The following is a 19,745-nucleotide window of genomic DNA, read 5'->3' as shown; positions in this document are numbered from 1 at the left end:
AGACCAGATTTCCAACTGTTATTCCACCTCGACCTCCCCGACCGAGGTGAGCCCTGTCAACCAACCTCAGTCAGGTGAACGACAACAAACAGAGATAGCAGCAGCCACCCGGAGCATGCGCCCTTTTTAGGGCGGGCACCTACGGATGTCGAACCGGATGGCATCATCCTGCTGCAGACTTCTGCTAACTCAAACGCATGAAGAAGACCTCAACTTCACGATTCCTCAGAAAAGCAGCCAACATAATCAGTGAGTTGACTTAGCCCAGTCATTGCTTCTTTTCCCTACTCCCTTCCAACAGAAGGTACAGAAACTTGAAAGCGTCCACCACCAGAATGAGGAACAGTTTCTTCCCCTTCCGGGCGGTCCTTCCATAATCTAGTGTACTGTACGATTCACCTCTACCACATTCAGGGCATTAAACTTTGTCTAAGGAACTGATGCACTGCAACGCGCTACAATCCTGAGAATTATATTCTGCACTCTGTATCTTCCTCTTTGTTCTATCTATTGTATTTGAGTTTAAACTTATTGTACCCATGTATGGTATATTCTGATCTATTTGAGGAGTATGCAAAATAAAACTTTTCACTGTACCTCAGTACATGTGACAATAATAAACCTAGCCCTACATATAAACCCAAGATCTGCAGGGAATGGTTGGAAATGGATCCCTTGCAGGCAGAGGAGATTCGTTTAACTTTATGTTCAGCACAGACATCGTGGGCCGAATATCCCGTTTCTGTGCTATATGTTCTACATCCAGGTGAGCTTCAGAGCACGTTGGTAACAGGCCCATCTGAGGCTCTACTGTATCAAGGAAAACACTGTAATCAGCAGCCAGTGGCATTATATACTAAACCTTTAGGCCCGTATTCTACTAATTTTTAAAAACCCAACAGCAGGTTTAACACTGCAATTTAGACTCGACGGCAGGTTTAAATTCCTGATATTTAGACTAAGGTCTAAGTTGTCTTTCTACTAATCGCCAAAGCTTAGACTGACCTTAGACTATAGTCTAACGCCGCAAAATTTAGACTCAGCAGGGGGCAGGTTTAAGGAAGGTTTAAGCTCGCTACGGAGAGAAAAAATGACCGTTCATGTTGAATTCTATAGTGTGTTGTGTCTTTTTTTATTTTTTTATTTTATATTGATATATGGTAATCAACATTTTCTCAGAAAAAAATACTTGTAATGTCAGTTAAACAGAAGGAGGGATAGGAAATTTGTAAAAGAGAAATTATTTAATTGTCTATGTAGGAACTTTCCAACTAATGCATGGTGATGATGCAGGTTTATCACAGCCATCTATGTCACGTACAGTCCAGGAGGTGTCATCCCACATAGCCCAATGGAAAATAACCTATATCTCCTTCCCATCAACTCCCCAGCAAGTTCATGACACACAAAATGCTTTCTACCAGTATTGCCGAATTCCTGGCATGATAGGGGCAATTGATTGCACACATGTCCCAATCAGAAGTCCAGGTGGGGACCTCGCTCAGATGTTTGTCAATCGGAAGGGCAGATATTCTGTGAATGTACAGGTAAATGTAAATGTTAAAATCATTTTATTTCTGAGAAACATTGAATGAAATGTTTTCGAAGATTTCTGAATTCATGGTTTTACATGAGAAAATGTACATGTCCAAAACAAAATAAATGTCATAGCACCTTTTTTTCCTCGATAATTGTAATTTTATCGGCTAGTAAGTCAGGAGAAATTCTTTCTCGCTGGCGTCCCAGTTTCCTTTCGCTGTTTCTTTTTGTCAGCCATGTTGAAGTTGTCGTCTGCTCGTGCTTCTGCTATTGCATTGCACATGTGCAGTGCAAGCAGACATCATCACCATGGCAACTAAAATGCAGTCTAACTTTAGACTCAGCTAAAACCAAAGTCTAAAGTTAGACTCGCCTTAGACTTTAGTCTGACTAAACCTCGCTACCAGAATACCAAATTTTTCTTAAACCGAGCGTTGGGTTTAGTTAGACCGAGCGGCAGGTTTAAAGTGAGTTTAAGGAAAGTCTAACTTTGCAATTAGTAGAATACAGGCCTTAGTGTTTCTGAACAATGAAGAAGCATAGTGGTATTCACGAGTCATAGTGATACAGTGTGGAAACAGGCCCTTCAGCCCAACTTGCTCACACCAGCCAACATGTCCCAGCTACACTTGTCTTACCTGCCTGTGTTTGTTCCTTATCACCCCAAACCTGTCCTATCCATGTACCTGTTTAACTGTTTCTTAAAATGCTGGAGTAATTGGCAGCATCTCTGGAGAGAAGGAATGGGCGACCTATGTCCTCTGGTCAAGAGGAAGGTAGAGCCTGGGGAGTCACCACTATTGACTACAGACCTAATAAAATCTCTTGGCATCAGGTCAAACATTGGAAAGAAAACCTCATCCTGAGGAATGCCACCTTCCATCCCCCCTCAACTCATGGATCAGTGGTCCTACACTGGGCAGAAGCACAGAATTATTCTGGGTAGGGGATGTCAATGTCCATCACCAAACAAGAGTTGGTAGGTAGCACCACCACTGACCAGGCCATCCAAGGCCTGAAGAGCATGGATACAATTCTGGGTCTGCTGCACTTAGGGAGGAAACAAACAGAAGGGAGAAGCGTACCAGCCCTCATCCTCAGCACTTTACCTGCTACAGATAGAAACGTACTTGACAATACTGGTAGAAGTGAACACCATGCAGGCCTTGAAGAGACAACTCCATTCCCCAATATCCCTTGACCCAGGCAATTCTCTGCTATCCATCCAAAGTTACTATTTTCTGTGGAAGGTGCTGCTGAGAATTTAGTAATGGTACTTAGCAGTGTTCTCAGGCTACTTTACAGTTAAGCAGATGTCAAATTAATGATGATTAGCAGCCAATTAGTGTGATTCACAATGCTACATCTGAAGCAAACCTTTTTTAAGAAATGATCACAGAACCAAACTATATTTCCAATTAAAATAAATGCAATAACATAGCCACTGAGTGTTGCTATTTTGCAAAGAAGATTTTGATTATCATATGCCATGAGAGTGTTCCATTGTGACACACAATGAATGGGAACAGAGCTAAGGCCACTACTTCAGATGGTTAGATTATATTATTTAGATGATATCAAAAGTAACTATCACAAAACAGAGAGTGTCGAGTGTACGATTTTAGTAAGGTTAAGAACAAATGTTAAAAAAAGGCACAATCATTGGGATGGTTCCAGCAATGAAGGGTTGAAATTATGTGATTATTATAATTATATTATTTTCATTGAATCATAGAGGTGACCTTCAATCCTTGAGCTTACGAAGTGCCTCGATAGTCAGTGATAGAACATTTTAAATAATTGCAGAGATACGGAATATCAAAATAGCACAAAATGAATTGTGTAGAACACAAAGTGCTGGAGGAACTCAGTGGGTCAGGCAGCATCTCTGGAGAACATAGATAGGTGATGTTTCAGGTTAGGGGCCTGCTGAGTTACTCCAGCACTTTGAGTTCTGCACAAGATTCCAGCATCTGCAGTTCCTTGTGTCCAGCACAATTTGAAGCTAGTCCTTAAAAGAGAAGATTAACACAAAAACATAGTTGTAACAAGGCTAGCTGTTGAAACAACCCATTTGAACGAATATATTTAACTATCTTAAAGATTTGCCAAGTGACAGGCAAGCAAAAATAAAGCAGAATTAAACTATATATCTTACTAGACTAAGTGGGACCCGTTGGGTCCCAGCATCACACAGGAGGGCTGGTCATCCAATGCAATATTCCACCTCTCCACCAATTCTAATATTGGTGGCCAGTTGGGGGGGGGGGCTTTCTGGAGCACTAGTATGGGTGTTGTGGGCTGAAGGGACTGGTTTCCAGAGGGCTAGTATGCAAATTGTGCGCCAAATGGATTCTTGGGCTGGCGTCTCAGTCAATCAAGCCTGTTGTGCTGGCAACTCACTCACTCACGGCTGGTGGGCTGGTAGTTGACTCACGGCTAATCCTTGAAATTCTATTTCAAGCAGGGTATAAGGCCACCAAATTCAAGTGCAGTTTCTTACCACTTCTAGCAGGGTGCAAGGCCACCAAATTCAAGTGCAGTTTCATACCATTTGAAGTAGGGTGCAAAGCCACTAAAGACAGCGAGTCGTGACCTCTCCCTCCTCCATCTTGCAGAGACTGAGCCACACCCACATTTCAGGGTTTTATAACCCCTCCCCCCCCACCGGAAAAGGTGTGGCTTTCATGGAGTGATTGACAGGAGAGAGATTCTCAACATTTAAAAAAAAAACTAATAACACTTTTATTTTTCATTGATGGGAAGAATTCTCTGCACCTGCTCAGCAGAGGGGGACTGAGTAAGATGGCCAAAAATCACAGCCGTAAGTGGTAGCGTTTTATCTAAAATCAATATACAGTGCAAACAGGAAGTAAGTGCATTTACAGTAGTGCCTTTTAACTTCAAGCCAAAGCACCCAAGCCACCATTTGCAGTAAGTAGTGCATTTCAACTTCATGCCACCATTTGCAGTGTGGTGCCTTTCAACTTCAAGTCAATGCACCCAAGCCACCATTTGCAGTAAGTAATGCCTTTTAACTTCAAGCCATTGCATCCAAGCCACCATTTGCAGTAAGTAGTGCCTTTCAACTTCAAACCACACCCAAGCCACACCCAAGCCACCATTAGCAGCAAGAGGTGCCTTTCAACTTCAAGTCAAAGCTCCCAAGTCACCATTTGCAGTAAGTAGTGCCTTTCAACTTCAAGCCAAAGCAACCAAGCCACCATTTGCAGTAATCGTGCCTTTCAACTTCATGCTACCATTAGCAGTAAATAGTGCCTTTCAACTTCAAGCCAATGCACCCAAGCCACCATTTGCAGTAAGTAGTGCCTGTCAACCTCATGCCACCATTTGCAGTAAGTAGTGCCTTTCAACTTCAAGCCAAAGCACCCAAGCCACCATTTGCAGTAAGTAGTGCCTTTTCTATTTTAAGCCAAAGCTCCCAAGCCACCATTTGCAGTTAGTGCCTTTCAACTTCAAGCCAAAGCAACCAAGCCACCATTTGCAGTAAGTAGCGCCTTTCAACTTCAAGCCAATGCTCCCAAGCCACCATTTGCAGTAAGTAGTGCCTTTCAACTTCAAGCCAAAGCAACCAAGCCACCATTTGCAGTAAGTAGTGCCTTTCAACTTCATGCCACCATTTGCAGTAAGTGGTGTCTTTCAAATTCAAGCCACACCCAAGCTATCATTTGCAGTAAGTAGTGCCTTTCAATTTCAAGCCAAAGCTCCCAAGCCACCATTTGCAGTAAGTAGTGCCTTTCAACTTCAAGCCAAAGCAACCAAGCCACCTTTTGCAGTAAGTAGCGCCTTTCAACTTCAAACCAAAGCTCCCAAGCCACCACTTGCAGTTAGTGCCTTTCAACTTCAAGCCAAAGCAACCAAGCCACCATTTGCAGTAAGTAGTGCCTTTCAACCTCATGCCACCATTTGCAGTAAGTGGTGTCTTTCAACTTCAAGCCACACCCAAGCCACACCCAAGCCACCATTTGCAGTAAGTAGTGCCTTTCAACTTCAAGCCAAAGCAACCAAGCCACCATTTGCAGTAAGTAGTGCCTTTCAACTTCAAGCCAAAGCACCCAAGCCACCATTTGCAGTAAGTAGTGCCTTTTCTACTTCAAGCCAAAGCTCCCAAACCACCATTTGCAGTAAGTAGTGCCTTTCAACTTCAAGCCAAAGCAACCAAGCCACCATTTGCAGTAAGTAGTGCCTTTCAACTTCAAGCCAATGCTCCCAAGCCACCATTTGCAGTAAATAGTGCCTTTCAACTTCAAACCAAATCTCCCAAGTCACCATTTGCAGCAAGTAGTGCCTTTCAACTTCAAGCCAAAGCTCCCAAGCCACCATTTGCAGTAAGTAGTGCCTTTCAACTTCATGCCACCATTTGCAGTAAGTAGTGCCTTTCAATTTCAAGACACACCCAAGCCAAGCCAACCAGTGGGGTGGGTGGGGGAGGCTTTCTGGAGCGCTAGTATGAACCATTTTAGAACCAATATACTTTTTTTGCAAGCTTTAGTACCAATAGACATTTTTTTGCAAGCATTTTAGAACCAATAGACATTTTTTGCAAGCTTTACAACCAATAGACATTTTTGCAAGCATTTTAGAACCAATAGACATTTTTTGCAAGCTTTAGAACCAATAGAGACACTTTTTGCAAGCTTTAGAACCAATAGAGACACTTTTTGCAAGCTTTAGAACCAATAGAGACATTTTTTGCAAGCTTTAGAACCAATAGAGACACGTTTTGCAAGCTTTAGAACCAATAGACACTTTTTGCTAGCTTTAGAACCAATAGACATTTTTTGCAAGCTTTAGAACCAATAGACATTTTTTTGCAAGCTTTAGAACCAATAGACATTTTTTGCAAGCTTTAGAACCAATAGACATTTTTTGCAAGCTTTAGAACCAATAGACATTTTTTTGCAAGCTTTAGAACCAATAGACATTTTTTTGCAAGCTTTAGAACCAATAGACTTTTTTTTGCAAGCTTTAGAACCAATAGACATTTTTTTGCAAGCTTTAGAACCAATACACATTTTTTTGCAAGCTTTAGAACCAATAGACATTTTTTGCAAGCTTTAGAACCAATAGACATTTTTTTGCAAGCTTTAGAACCAATAGACATTTTTTTTGCAAGCTTTAGTACCAATATACATTTTTTTGCAAGCTTTAGAACCAATAGAGACACATTTCGCAAGCTTTAGAACCAATTGACATTTTTTGCAAGCTTTAGAACCAATAGACATTTTTTTGCAAGCTTTAGAACCAATAGACATTTTTTTGCAAGCTTTAGAACCAATAGACATTTTTTTGCAAGCTTTAGAACCAATAGACATTTTTTGCAAGCTTTAGAACCAATAGACATTTTTTTGCAAGCTTTAGAACCAATAGACATTTTTTTTGCAAGCTTTAGTACCAATATACATTTTTTTGCAAGCTTTAGAACCAATAGACATTTTTTTGCAAGCTTTAGAACCAATAGAGACACATTTTGCAAGCTTTAGAACCAATTGACATTTTTTGCAAGCTTTAGAACCAATAGACATTTTTTTGCAAGCTTTAGAACCAATAGACATGTTTTTGCAAGCTTTAGAACTAATAGACCTATACTTTATAACCTACGAACCTATCTCCATTGACGTATTACAGGTAACCCATTCCGCCTCCCTTGTTTTTCTATTGTGTTTTTTTTTTCTTTTTTATTTGTAACTTTCTACCCTCTCTTTCTCCCTCTTTCTATAAAAAATAAAAATACTAGAAGCAGAAGTAATTAATAATGGAAAATTTTAATAATGTATGACTGATGTATATGAAAAGTTTTTTTACTATAATATGTAACTACATTTTATAATATGTCTACTTCTAATAAATAAATTAAAAAAGAAAAAAAAATTTAAAAAAATTTTAAAAAAGAGCCAATAGACATTTTTTTGCAAGATTTAGAACCAATAGACATTTTTTTGCAAGCTTTAGAACCAATGGACATTTTTTTTGCAAGCTTTAGAACCAATAGACACATTCTGCAAGCATTTTAGAACCACTAAGGGCACTTACATTTGAGTCGACATGTGTTCAGTGTTATTCACAGCTCAGAGAAACGTGACCCTCTGCCTTCCTCCATATTGAAGAGACTGTGTGGCACACCACTTCCTGGTTTTATAGTCCCTGCCGCCAGCAGGGGCAGTAGAGAGAATGGGGAATTTTGTAAAAACATTAATATCTCTGTCATTTTTAATCGACGGGAAAAATCTTCGGCACACATGCGGCGGAGGGGGGCTCTGAGCAAGGTGGCCAAAAATGACGGCCATAGGTGGCGGCGTTCTCTCGGAGATCGCAGCACAGATGGCCAAAACCGGTCAAGAACAGACTTTTAGTAATATAGATAACAAATAAAACACAAGCACATACTTAATCAAGTAGCAATTACTGTACTAATTTATCTAATTCTGAAATTCTAAGAATTTATGGGTAAAGTAGTGCAAGTAAATCCATGAAAAAGATTGTGGTCTACAGGATATACTGTAATTCATCTCTATTCTGTGATTGTTTAAAATTAGGTCATTTTTTATATGGCAGGCTGACCAACATTCATCTCATGTCATTCCACTCAAGATTTCATTTTCTTACAAGAAAATAAAGTTGGTCATTCTTATGTATGTCCCGACTCAAAAAATCACCTATCGACGTCCTCCAGAGATGCTGCCTGACCCGTAAAAGTCCTTATTATGTTGTGCAATATTTCTGAAAATTGGAGTCCGTGAGAAAAGGTGAAATGGATTTGGGTAACCAAAATATATTAGAATTTTTTTTTTAAAGTCATAGAAATTAATTAAACACTATTAAGACTGGGTAAAATAAAGAAAAGCACCGGTCATCTACATTTACAATCCAGGTTAGTGACTCTATTTACAGTAAATCAATGTGGTTGTGTTTATGTGCCTGGCATTAAACTGAAGGGCCAGGTGTGAAGTGTTCATTGTACCTGAGCTCTGCCCCTGGATTCAGTGCTGAGTTCAGCACTGGTGTGAGGTGTTAGATTTGGTGGCATCTGCCCTCTGGTTAACTCCTAATTTCCATGCTGCAATGCATGGAAGTCAGAAATGAGCTGAAACTGGCATACTCGAATAGCCAGCTACTGTGATCTGGCCCAACCTCTTCTGCCATTCCACAAACTTTGAGCTCTTGGTGAGAGGTCTTATGAAAGATCTCTGACCCAAGTCATGTTCCTGCTCCATTGATGCTTTCTAGCTTTCTGAGTTTTCTGTTTTTATTTATGGACCTCTTGCTTTGATTACACCCTTTTCCTTTGTGAGTTTTGGGTTTCTGTTTGGACCTGAGCTCCACATTTTACTTCACAAGTGCAGCCTTTTCATCTCTGAATGTGACTGCCTCAGCTCCATCGCTTCTGAACTCCTCATTCATGTTGATTGCAAAGATTTCTAGCTATTGCCTCCTCTTTAAATTCTACAAACTCACAGTCCCATTCATTTGAATAGAGTTGCTAATCTGGATTATAAGTGTAGATAACTGGTGCTTTTCATTCTTTAGTTTACCCAATCTTAATAGTGTTTAATTAATTTCCATGATTTTTAAATAAATGTTTTGTTTTACTTTTAACAACATTAACAACGTTTAAAAGACATTTTGACAAATATGTTGATAGGACAAATGTAGAGGGATATGGGTGAAAAATGGGCAGGTGGACCAGTGTAGATGGGGCATCTAGGTCAGCATGGGTAAGCTGGGCCGAGGGGCCTGTTTCTATGCTGTATGACTCCATTCTCAGCGACAGCTGTGATCCCTCCTGTAGGCAACATCCACCTCCCCCACAATTTCCCTTCCACTACAGGTGCACAACCTTTTATCCGAAAGCCTTGGGACCAGACACTTTTCGTAATTCGGAATTTGTCGGCCTTCGGAATGGATTTTTTTTAGCGTAGATTTTAATGGCTGGCTCAGTGGTAGAGTGCTCGGCTCATATCCGCAAGGTCGCGAGTTTGCGCCTTGATCCCGGCAGTTCCTCGGTCGCGAGTTTGAGTCTTCAATGTAGTTTTTTCTTGCAGAATAAATGTCTGTATGAAATGCAGTGTGTTGAATGAATTCCTGAATTTGTAAATGTGACCGCAGCATTGAATCACCTCTCGCACTCATGTCACCCTAGCGGGGCTACACGCCCTAAGGCGACATTTTCACACTCTTATATCCATGTGCAGCAGAGGCGATGTGCGTTTGGCGGCAAACGTGAGCTTTGGTGAGCTTTGGTGTGCAGACGACATCCTGGAAAAAATGTCCGGTTTCTTCCAGGTAGGCGATATACCCTCCCGGGCAATATACCCTCCTCTTTTATGAAGGGGATTTAGTTCCCCTTTCTTCCAGGACCGACCGGAGGTTCCGCTCTCACCTCTGCGGGCCACCCTCGGTGAACGTCCTGTCTCCCTGTCCCTGGGATAGGAGGGGGCGATCAAACAGTACAATACCCCCCCTCCAACTCCAGAGGAATCCGCTCCCCGATGGGCCGCTACGGCGACAAGTGGCAGTTCGCCCACAGCCCGAGCTGCGCGACCCCAAGAACAAGACGTACCATGCACACCATCAGCTTCTGCCCATACATGTTCCTCTGGAGCTGGAGCGGGGCTGGGCTGGAGTTGCTGATCTGGGATCTCCGTGCTTGCAGTGGGCCTTGGGGTCGGTGTCCCGATGAGGGGGCACAGCTCGGGCTGTGGGCGAACTGCCACTTGTCGCCGTAGCGGCCCATCGGGGAGCGGCTTCTGGTGGTCCTGACGTCTCCGGCCAGTTTGCAGTTTTCCTCTGGAGTTGGAAAGGGGCTGGGCTGCTGCTGGCTGTGGGTCTCTGGGATCTCCGTGCTTGCAGTGGGCCTGGGGGTCGGTGTCCCGTTGGTCCTGATGTCTCCGGTGACTGGCACTGACCTGCTGGCATCGCCGACGTGAAGACAGTGCAAAGCCCCCGCGCCGGTGTAATGGGCGGGGAGCTGGAGAGGGGAGGGAAGGGGTCACACACATGGCCAGGAAGCAGAGGGGTGTAGGTGGGGTGAAACTGAAGGGAGCGACAATCTGCTGCTGCCTGCCCGCTGAGTTAAAAAGTTCCCACGCAAGTATCTTGAGTCTACCGTGGGAACGTTTTAACTCAGCGGGCAGGCAGCAGCATATTGTCAATTATTAACCCTCCCGCGCAATATACCCTCACCTTCCCTTTTATGAATGGGGATTTAGTTCCCCTCTCTTCGAGGACCGACCGGAGGTTCCGCTGTCACCTCTGCGGGCCGCCCTCGGTGAACGTTTTCAAGGACCTTTCTTCAAGGACCGAAAAAATGTCCGCTATTCGGAGGTTTTCGTTATTTGGATCTTCGGATAAAAGGTTGTGCACCTGTACTATATTCTCCATCCATCTAATATACGTGAATACCACTTTATGTAACTCAATTGGCCAGGCAACACCTCTGGAGAACATGGATGGGCGACCTTTTGGTTGGGACCCTTCTTCAGACACTTCAGATGCTGCCTGACGCACTGAGTTATTCCAGCAGTTTGTGACGAGGGTCTGTCTGCCTGATCCATTGAGTTACTTCAGTACTTTGTATCTTTTTTATATGGCTGCATCTGCAGAAACACCTTCACCTCACTCGTTATCATTCAAACTATCCCTAAATGTTTCACATCTCCCTTCTTTAAAACCGTTTTTTTTAACCAAGCTTTTGTTCACTGCTTCTTAATCCTTTCTTTTATGACTTGGCATTCATAGTGCTCATAAGTGAGCCTGGACCAATGCTCAATATTAAACAGCCATTTAGATGCAAGTTATTGCTATCATTTTAGTGTTGATTTTCATTAATTAAATAGTCAATAATTGTTTAATTGGGTTTAATCTGGTAACTAAAGATTGATTGCAAAGTAAAAATTGGTCTAAAATTGATACAGTGCATATTGTACTTAATTTACATATAACATGATATGGGACTTTATAGCACCTCCAATTCATTTAAATTAAAACCATCAAGGAATCGCAGATTAATAAATAGCATTAGGATTCGTGAACTAATGTGGATATGAGGAGCAAATCGTTTAATATATTTTGATTTAAAATATGATTTATGTGCAATTCTATGCACACATCTTTGAAAAACCAATAACATCTTATTTCTTCATAAGACTTCATGTAAAAGCTGAGTTATTATGATTATGAATTATTTATGAATTATTTAATGCTTAAATTGTAATCACCAGCAATGAACACCTGTCAGCTGATTATTACAGCATCAAATCTTTATGATTTTCAAGCATTTTTATATTTTTGTAAAATGTAAGGCTGTATGAAAAAAAATCAATGCTCCTTTTAGCAAACTTTTTCTTTTAGGAAGAAAGAATCTGCCCATGAATAATTATAACAACACATGATTACAATAATCATATGTTTCAGCCATTGTTTATAATTTAAGTAAATAGATTGCGCACTTGAAAGAATTCACTGTACTAAACAAACGTTGCTTCTTAAGATCCCAGATTCAGGCTTTTTCCGAGACCATTGAAAAAAAGGAACGCTCCACTAATTTCCTGTGCTTTGTAGTTTATGTTTAAACCTTGATAAGACCATAGCTATTAGCCAGGAATCCGGGAACAAGTCATGCTGAAAACATATTTGTTTGTAAAGCTAGGAGACAGTCTGAATGCACGTAGCATTGGCTAATTAGTGACCTAATGGGCTGGAGACATTTGAAAAGATGCTACGTATTTCTTTAGAAGAGAAATACCTACCCTTTGTCTTACAATATAATTGCTGTAAGATTCATGTTGTAATGATAAATGTGGCTTTGATATCTGAACTGTATCTGGTGACTGTATCTGGTGAACTTGAAAGGATTTGCTGGAAGCATGCATAGTTGCAATGGTAAATCATACAACTACAAAATCAAAGAGACATGCAGAAGAAAAGATGGCCACTCAGTCGATCATGTGTGTGCCAACTCTTTGATAGTCATATCCTATTAATGCTATTTCCCTGCTCCCTTCATATAATCTCATGATTTCTGATGATCTTTTCAATAATTTAACCAGAGAATGACCACAGATGGTGCTGAATTTCATTGTTCTATCTTTGACATATGACAATAAAACACTCTTGACTCTTGACTTGAATCTCTGGAATTCTCTGCCCTGGAGGCTTGTGGAACTGAAATCATTGATGGTGGAATCAAGGAACTGCATTGCTGGTTTACCAAAAAAACGCAAAGTGCTGGAGTACTTGAATGGTGATTCAGGCTATAGGTGCAAAGTGGCCTACACCTGCTTCTAGTTTATTGTGTTCTAGAAACAGCAGTATACTTAAATTCTAGACTTTATTTGCATTCATTCTCCACTCTTCAGGCTGGCTAGTCAGATGATGTCTTATGGGCCTGTCCCACTTGGCGATTTTTTAGGCAACTGCCGGCGACTGTCATAGTCGTACCCGGTCGCCGAACAATCGGCGACAACCTACGTCATCCTGACGACAACCTATGACAGCACCTACATCAGGAGGTCAAACTACGCTCATTGGCTCCAAACCCACTGTCGCCGAATATTTTTCAACATGTTGAAAATTTAGCGCCGACCAGAAAGACGCTACAACTTTTTGCGCAACTAAGGAGACTTCCGGCGACCACGGGCGAACATGTGGCGACAAACTAGTTGCCTGTAGTTGACTAAAAAATCGCCAAAGTGGGACAGGCCCATTTAGTTATGAGGAAAGACTGGAGAAGCTAGGTCTATTTTCTATGGGATGGAGGAGGTTAAAAGGGGACATGTTTGAGGTATGTAAAAGTATATAGATTTGGGCAGAGTGCAGGAATCTATTTCTATTACCAGAGGTGAACAAAGCTAGAGGATATAGATTTGGGATAAAGGGTAAGAGATTTAGAAGTGTTTGAGGGGGACCTTTTTCAGTCGGAGAATGGTAAGTACTTGGAATGTACAGCCTGAGGGAGGGATGGAAGCAGAGTCACTGGCAGCATTCATGAAGTGTCTTGACTAGCACTTGGATTGCCTAGGCATAGTAGGCTCTGGCTTAAATGTTGGGAATTGTGATTAATACGGATGGGTACACACTGCTCAGCATGAATGTGGTAGGCCGAATGGACTGTTTCCATGCTGTACGACTCTATGTTTAGAAAAAATGCTAGAAATACTCAGCAATATGCACAGTAGAGATAAGCGGAGTCCGAATAGAATTGAGTAAGTGATAGGCAACTGGAAGACTGCGGTTGTGTTTGGTGTTTTCCTTTCTCACTTGGGCACACAGCCCAACTCCACCGTGAATTTGGAGCTTTCTGCTTGCTGAGGATCTACCTGATCATTATCATTTCCCACGTTGCTGCTTCCACCTCTTCCCATCCCACCAGATAGTATTCCCCTTCTCCTCACCTTCCAATGTTCCCCAGTCTCCTCCTTGTATAAATCATCCTTCTCCATAACGTCACTTATAGTGCACCTTCCTCTGTCAACTTTCCAGGGGAACGTTTTTTTTTCCACAACACAGTTGTCCAATCCTCATCAGCACAAACATACTTGCCTGTCATTAGTGCATTCAAATGAGAAGCAATGCCGTTGTAATACTGTAAGTAAAAACATTAGTATTATATCCAGATATTGATATTGGTAAAGTGATGCTGTTAATCCTGGCCAGATTGGAGAGGCTAGGACTTTAAAATGGGGTAAAAGATTCAGGGCTGCTGGGAGATTTGGTCAATTTGGAATTGCTCTCTGTAGAGCTGAGACAAGCTGTGGAGTGGTGCCAGTGTGTCTGCAGCCTAGATACAATTTGCAAGAAAAGAATAAGAACATCTGCAGACCATGTCAGTTAGGTGCAAAATGCATAGAATGGATTGGATGGCTGCAAACCAGATTACACATTGTAAATAATTGTAAATAATCTTGCAGAGTCCTACTTTGCCGAGTGTTGATTGGATGAGGTATTGAGCCTTGTCTGGGTTTCTTGCAGATCAGGGTAAATGTTTCTAAGTTGGCTTCCTTGAGAAGTCTGATTTGAATACAATGCTGTATTATTGGGCTTGGGAAATGTCTGTTATGTATGGGGTTAATCGATATCTGTAATTGGATTATTAAGAGACCACCCCTGTGTGGTTCGGCCCCTCGAGGTCCCGGGACATATAAAAGTCCGCTACCATGAGGTCCAGCGTCGATCTTCTGGGAGAACACTTGGGAGTGAGTGACTTTCTGGAGTGTCTCTGTTTGAGCGAGGCCTAGAGGGCTTGAACAGGCAGATATGAGGATCGAACCCGCGGTGAGATAGGTACAATAGTTGAACTATAATTGCGTTTTGTTAAAATAAAGATTAGTTGTTCAAGTGCTTGATTCAGTGTTTTTACTGAAACTAGACTGAGGGGAAGCTTGGAAACAAGCAATTTACATAGGGGGCTCATCCAGGATCTCAAAAGACCCCCAAACACAAGTTTGCAATCAAGTGTGTTGAGCTGTTTCGATCACGAGTGCAGAAATCGGGCCCACAGTGCGGTTTTCGCATTGTTTTTCGGCACTTCATTAGTCGGAGCGGATCGATCATTCACGGGCTTGGGAAAGGGTCTAATCGAGATCATTAGAACAGATTCTAGCAAGCACGGGGGGGATGATCAGCACTCCTTTGGGTTAGGGGCCCATAAAACCAGGGTGGGGTTAGAGGTCCTGCTGGGGTTGGGTTACAGTCCCTTTCCTGGGTTAGAGGCCCAAAACTTTGGTCGTAGTTGGCAGACTGTAGCTGCTTTAACGAGAGCCAAACGCGCTTCATCGGGCGAGGAGTGGCCCAGGGTTAGACTTGGTATCCATTTGATGGGCTATTAAAATACAGGTCTGACCTTCGATCGGATCTTTGCTGGGAGCGCAAATTTTAAAGGTGCGCTCTGAAAATCGGCATTGATAACTCACAGCGCGAAGCGGCTAGGCGCTGAATCCTCGGTGGCCAACAGAGAGGAGTGTCTGCATGAAGGTATCTGAGTCTCTCCCTGAAGTGACGGATGAAGAACCTCGAAAAGGTACTAGGCTTGGACGGATAGATATGCCCGAATACTCCAGTCCGTTCAAGAATTCAACTGGGCAATTTTCATTTGATTCAAGAGCCCGCGTAGTAGGAGAGATACGCACTAAAATTAGGCAAAGCCAAATTTCCAAATACTGAATTTCATATTGATGTCCTGCTAGTAAGGTGGAATTTGAATTCCTGTATATAGAACTTCGTAGTTGGTGCATGTCCGCGATCGATTTATAGCTGATCAACAGTGAATAATAACCCCCTGGTCAATTGTTGACTAGTATCTGATAGCGAAGAGTACCTGAGAGACGGGAACCTATTTACTTGATGAAAAGTAATCCGAATAGCGAAGGGTACCCCTAATTATGTCGAACTTAGAGAGGAGGGATAGAGGTCCCCCTATAGAATCAGAATCAGATTTTATTCGCCAAGTATGTTTTGCAACATACGAGGAATTTCAATGGCCAGGTCAGTCATACAATTAAAAGCAACAGATTCAAAAACATATTTAACATGAACATCCACCACAGTGACTCCTACACATTTCTCACTGTGATGGAAGGCGAAATAAAGGTCAAGTCTCTTCCTTTATTCTTCCTTGGTTGGTGGCCTCGAGCCCTCTATTGACGGGATGGTCTTAACTCCCGTAACCGGAGGCGTTCAGGCCCACTGCGTCGAGACGTTCAGCTCCTACAATGGGGGGATGTCAGCTCCCCCGCTCCGGGCGATCGGGCCTCGCGTCGGGGCTGGTCGAACCTTCTGCGGCGTTGGAGCTCCCGACTTGCCTCTCCTGAGACTTCGAACCCTCGTTGGTAAGTCCACGGTGGTCGCGGTGGGAGAGATCCCAGGCAAAGGATCTGCTCCGATGGTAAGTCCGCGCCCCGCAATGGGGCTCACAGTCCGAGGAGGCTCCCAACTCCAGCATTGGTAGGCCGCAGAGCCCGGAGAATGTGATCCGAAAAATGATCACATCTCCGGGAAGGTAAGGACTTGAAAAAACGTTTCCCCCGATCCCCTCCCCCTACCCCCCACATTAAACAAACTGAAGAACATAAAAACAAACTTTAAACAGGGTAAAAATAACAAAAAGTTGAAAAAACGAACAGACTGCCGGCTGGGCTGGCCATGTCCCCGGCGCCCCTGGTGGTTCCTATAGAGGTCCAGTCTTAGCAGAGGGATAGTAACATTCGGGAGGAAAAGTAATCATTTAAGGAGTAGTACCCCTAAGCAAAGAGTAAACTAGGAAGGGGAAAATCTTTGGTATCAGAGGGAGAGGTTCACTGCGTGATAACAGTGTGACGCGGCATCGAGATCGAGTGTTCATGAACTGTACGCTAGTGCTTTAAAATCATTTTGTAAATTGTAAAAATCCAGCTTTGCGTATTGTCATAGGATCCGGATTTTGTAAATATTCTGTGTATGTAAATAAACTTAGAGTGTATTAAGAATTAAAAGTTAAGATTTAGATCGTGTTACGTCCACGGACCGTCATTTGTGTTACTGCTTCTGCGAGTGGTTATGAATTTAGATTTAGAAACTCGAAGTAAGAGTGTGTTTGAGTTAAATATTTGTAATTATTTTAGAGCGTGGTGTTGTAAGAATCTGAATTGGGGTGGTTCGATCAGCGGTTGTACTCCTTCGATCGCTGCATCGGGGGAGGAGTCATCCCACTGATTGTTTGCGCCACGAGGAAGATTAATTAAAGTAGGGTTAACTGGATGCTTATAGTTTATATTGGGGTGTGTCTTGGGTTATTGATAATCGGGGGAATATTTTCGTTCTTAATTATAGTTTTGTTAGCTTGGTTTGGATTTGTCTGTCTGTGCAAACTTAAAGTGGATTGAGTGAGAGAAAGATTGCTGCATGAGAGACTCTGATTGAGAGTTAGGCTTAGATCGAGACCCTTTGTTTGAAAGTTTGGAATTGAATGCAGTGATTGTGATTTAACTGATAAGAGTTGGGAGAGAGACTGAATACGAGCGAGTAGTTTGAATAATTGAATCGGAGTGATTGAATAGGAGTGACTAGGTAACAGTTAAAAGGAAGCGATTGCTAGAGTAAGTGTGAATCGGAAAGACCGTTGACCATTGTGTGGGAGAGATTCCATTGACCTTGGAGTCTGAGAGGAAGGAGTGATTGGAAGAGGTGTTAGTGTCTGGAACCTTTATTTTGCAATTTGTCTTGTGAACATTGTTCCGAGAATGCGGAATGTCTCTGAGAAGGACCGATCAAACAGATTATAAAGCCCGATAAGGATAATTTGCGAGGAGCTTCCACGTGAAGCGGATAGACAAAGAGGATTATCTGAGGAATTAAATGCAATTTTGAACGACAAAGTTTGGCCGGTGGATGGCAGCTTGTAAATTGGGAATAGGAGGAGAACACGATAGAACTGATCCTTCTCGGGGCATTCCAGAGCAGGGACAGGGAGAACTAGTAAGCCAACAGCAGGAGCAGGAGCATGAGAGTGTCATCTTTTGAAAGGGAAACTACTGAGACGGCTCTTAAAGGGGAGGTGCCGACAAAACCTAAATCTGTTAAATTCGGTAGGAGTGAAATGGAAATTGATTGTTTAAATTTGAACAGCTGGTAATTCCACAGGAATTGGAAGGAAATTATATTATCGGCTACAATGCTGTGGAATGAAAAGAATGAGATGGACACTGAAATTTGAAATAGTAAATTGAAGGCTGAGACTGAATTTGGTTCAATTGAAACATTTTTCATGGTTTGTCACGCCTGTAGGGAAATCTGGACTGAAACCAGCTGAAATTTATATGATTACCCGTCATCAGATATACATATTAGAACATCATGTGTGTATGAAGAAGGCTAATTAGTGTTGATTCTAGAATAATAAGGAGTATATTAGGGAACAGAATAGGAATAGGGATACAGTAATAGGGTAATATAATAGGTTCGAATAGGAATAGTATTGCAGAACTATAGAGAATGTATGGGAAAGCATGAGTGCATGATGGTAACTTGCTTTGTCCCAAGTTTTTCAGGGATTTTTAGGTTTTAGGTTCGACTGTGTAAAATGTTAGAAGAATGGGCAGCAACACGGATGGAGGGAATTCATGCCCATGAAAACTCGGGAGGTGAAGACCCATCAGATGGAAATTGTGAAGTTATGCCCATGAAAACTCGGGACGCTTGAAAAGATTCTGGGAAGAAACATCTTCATCTTGTGTTGCTGATAGATGGAAAATGTAAAGAACCCACTTATGTATATCTGGTTAGCTGATTATTCAACTATTTGGTTATCATAAATGATGGGTTATCATATATGATAAAAAGGAAGGAATGTTAATCCTGGCCAGATTGGAGAGGCTGGGACTTTAAAATGGGGTAAAAGCTTCAGGGCTGCTGGGAGATTTGGTCAATTTGGAATTGCTCTCTGCAGAGCTGGGACAAGCTGTGGAGTGCTGCCAGTGTGTCTAGAGCCTAGATACAATTTGCAAGAAAAGAATCAGAACATCTGCAGACCCTGTCAATTAGGTGCAAAATGCATAGAATAGGTTGGATGGCTGCAAACCAGACTTACACCTTGTAAATAATTGTAAATAATGTTGCAGAGTCCTACTTTGCCGAGTGTTGATTGGATGAGGTATTGAGCCTTGTCTGGGTTTCTTGCAGATCAGGGTAAATGTTTCTAACTTGAGAAGTCTGGTTTGAATACAATGAATTGAGCTGCTGTATTATTGGGTTAGGGAAATGTATATTATGTATGGGGTTCATCAATATCTGTAAATGGATTATTAAGAGACCACCCCCGTGTGGTTCAGCCCCTCGAGGTCCCGGGACATATAAAAGTCCGCTACCATGAGGTCCAGCGTCGATCGTCTGCGAGAGCGCTTGAGACTATGTGACTCTGTTTGAGCGAGGCCTAGAGGGCTTGATCAGGCAGATATGATGATGGAACCCGTGGTGGGATAGGTACAGGAGTTGAACTGTAATTTTGTTAAAATAAAGATTAGTTGTTTCAAGTGCTTGATTCAGTGTTTTTACTGAAACTAGACTGGGGGGAAGGTTAGAAACGAGCAATTTACAATGCCAATGTAAGTAATGTTTTTATTTACCGTATTATATACATAATCTACCAATTTCCCTGATTATATAACCACTGTCACCTCCCACTTTCCTTAGTTGATCTACAATTGTTCCCACTG

Source organism: Amblyraja radiata, chromosome 9, assembly GCF_010909765.2.
Source record: "Amblyraja radiata isolate CabotCenter1 chromosome 9, sAmbRad1.1.pri, whole genome shotgun sequence".
In the NCBI taxonomy this organism is placed as follows: Eukaryota; Metazoa; Chordata; class Chondrichthyes; order Rajiformes; family Rajidae; genus Amblyraja; species Amblyraja radiata.
The sequence above is the reverse complement of the archived record's forward strand: the minus strand, read 5'-3'. Positions refer to the sequence as shown.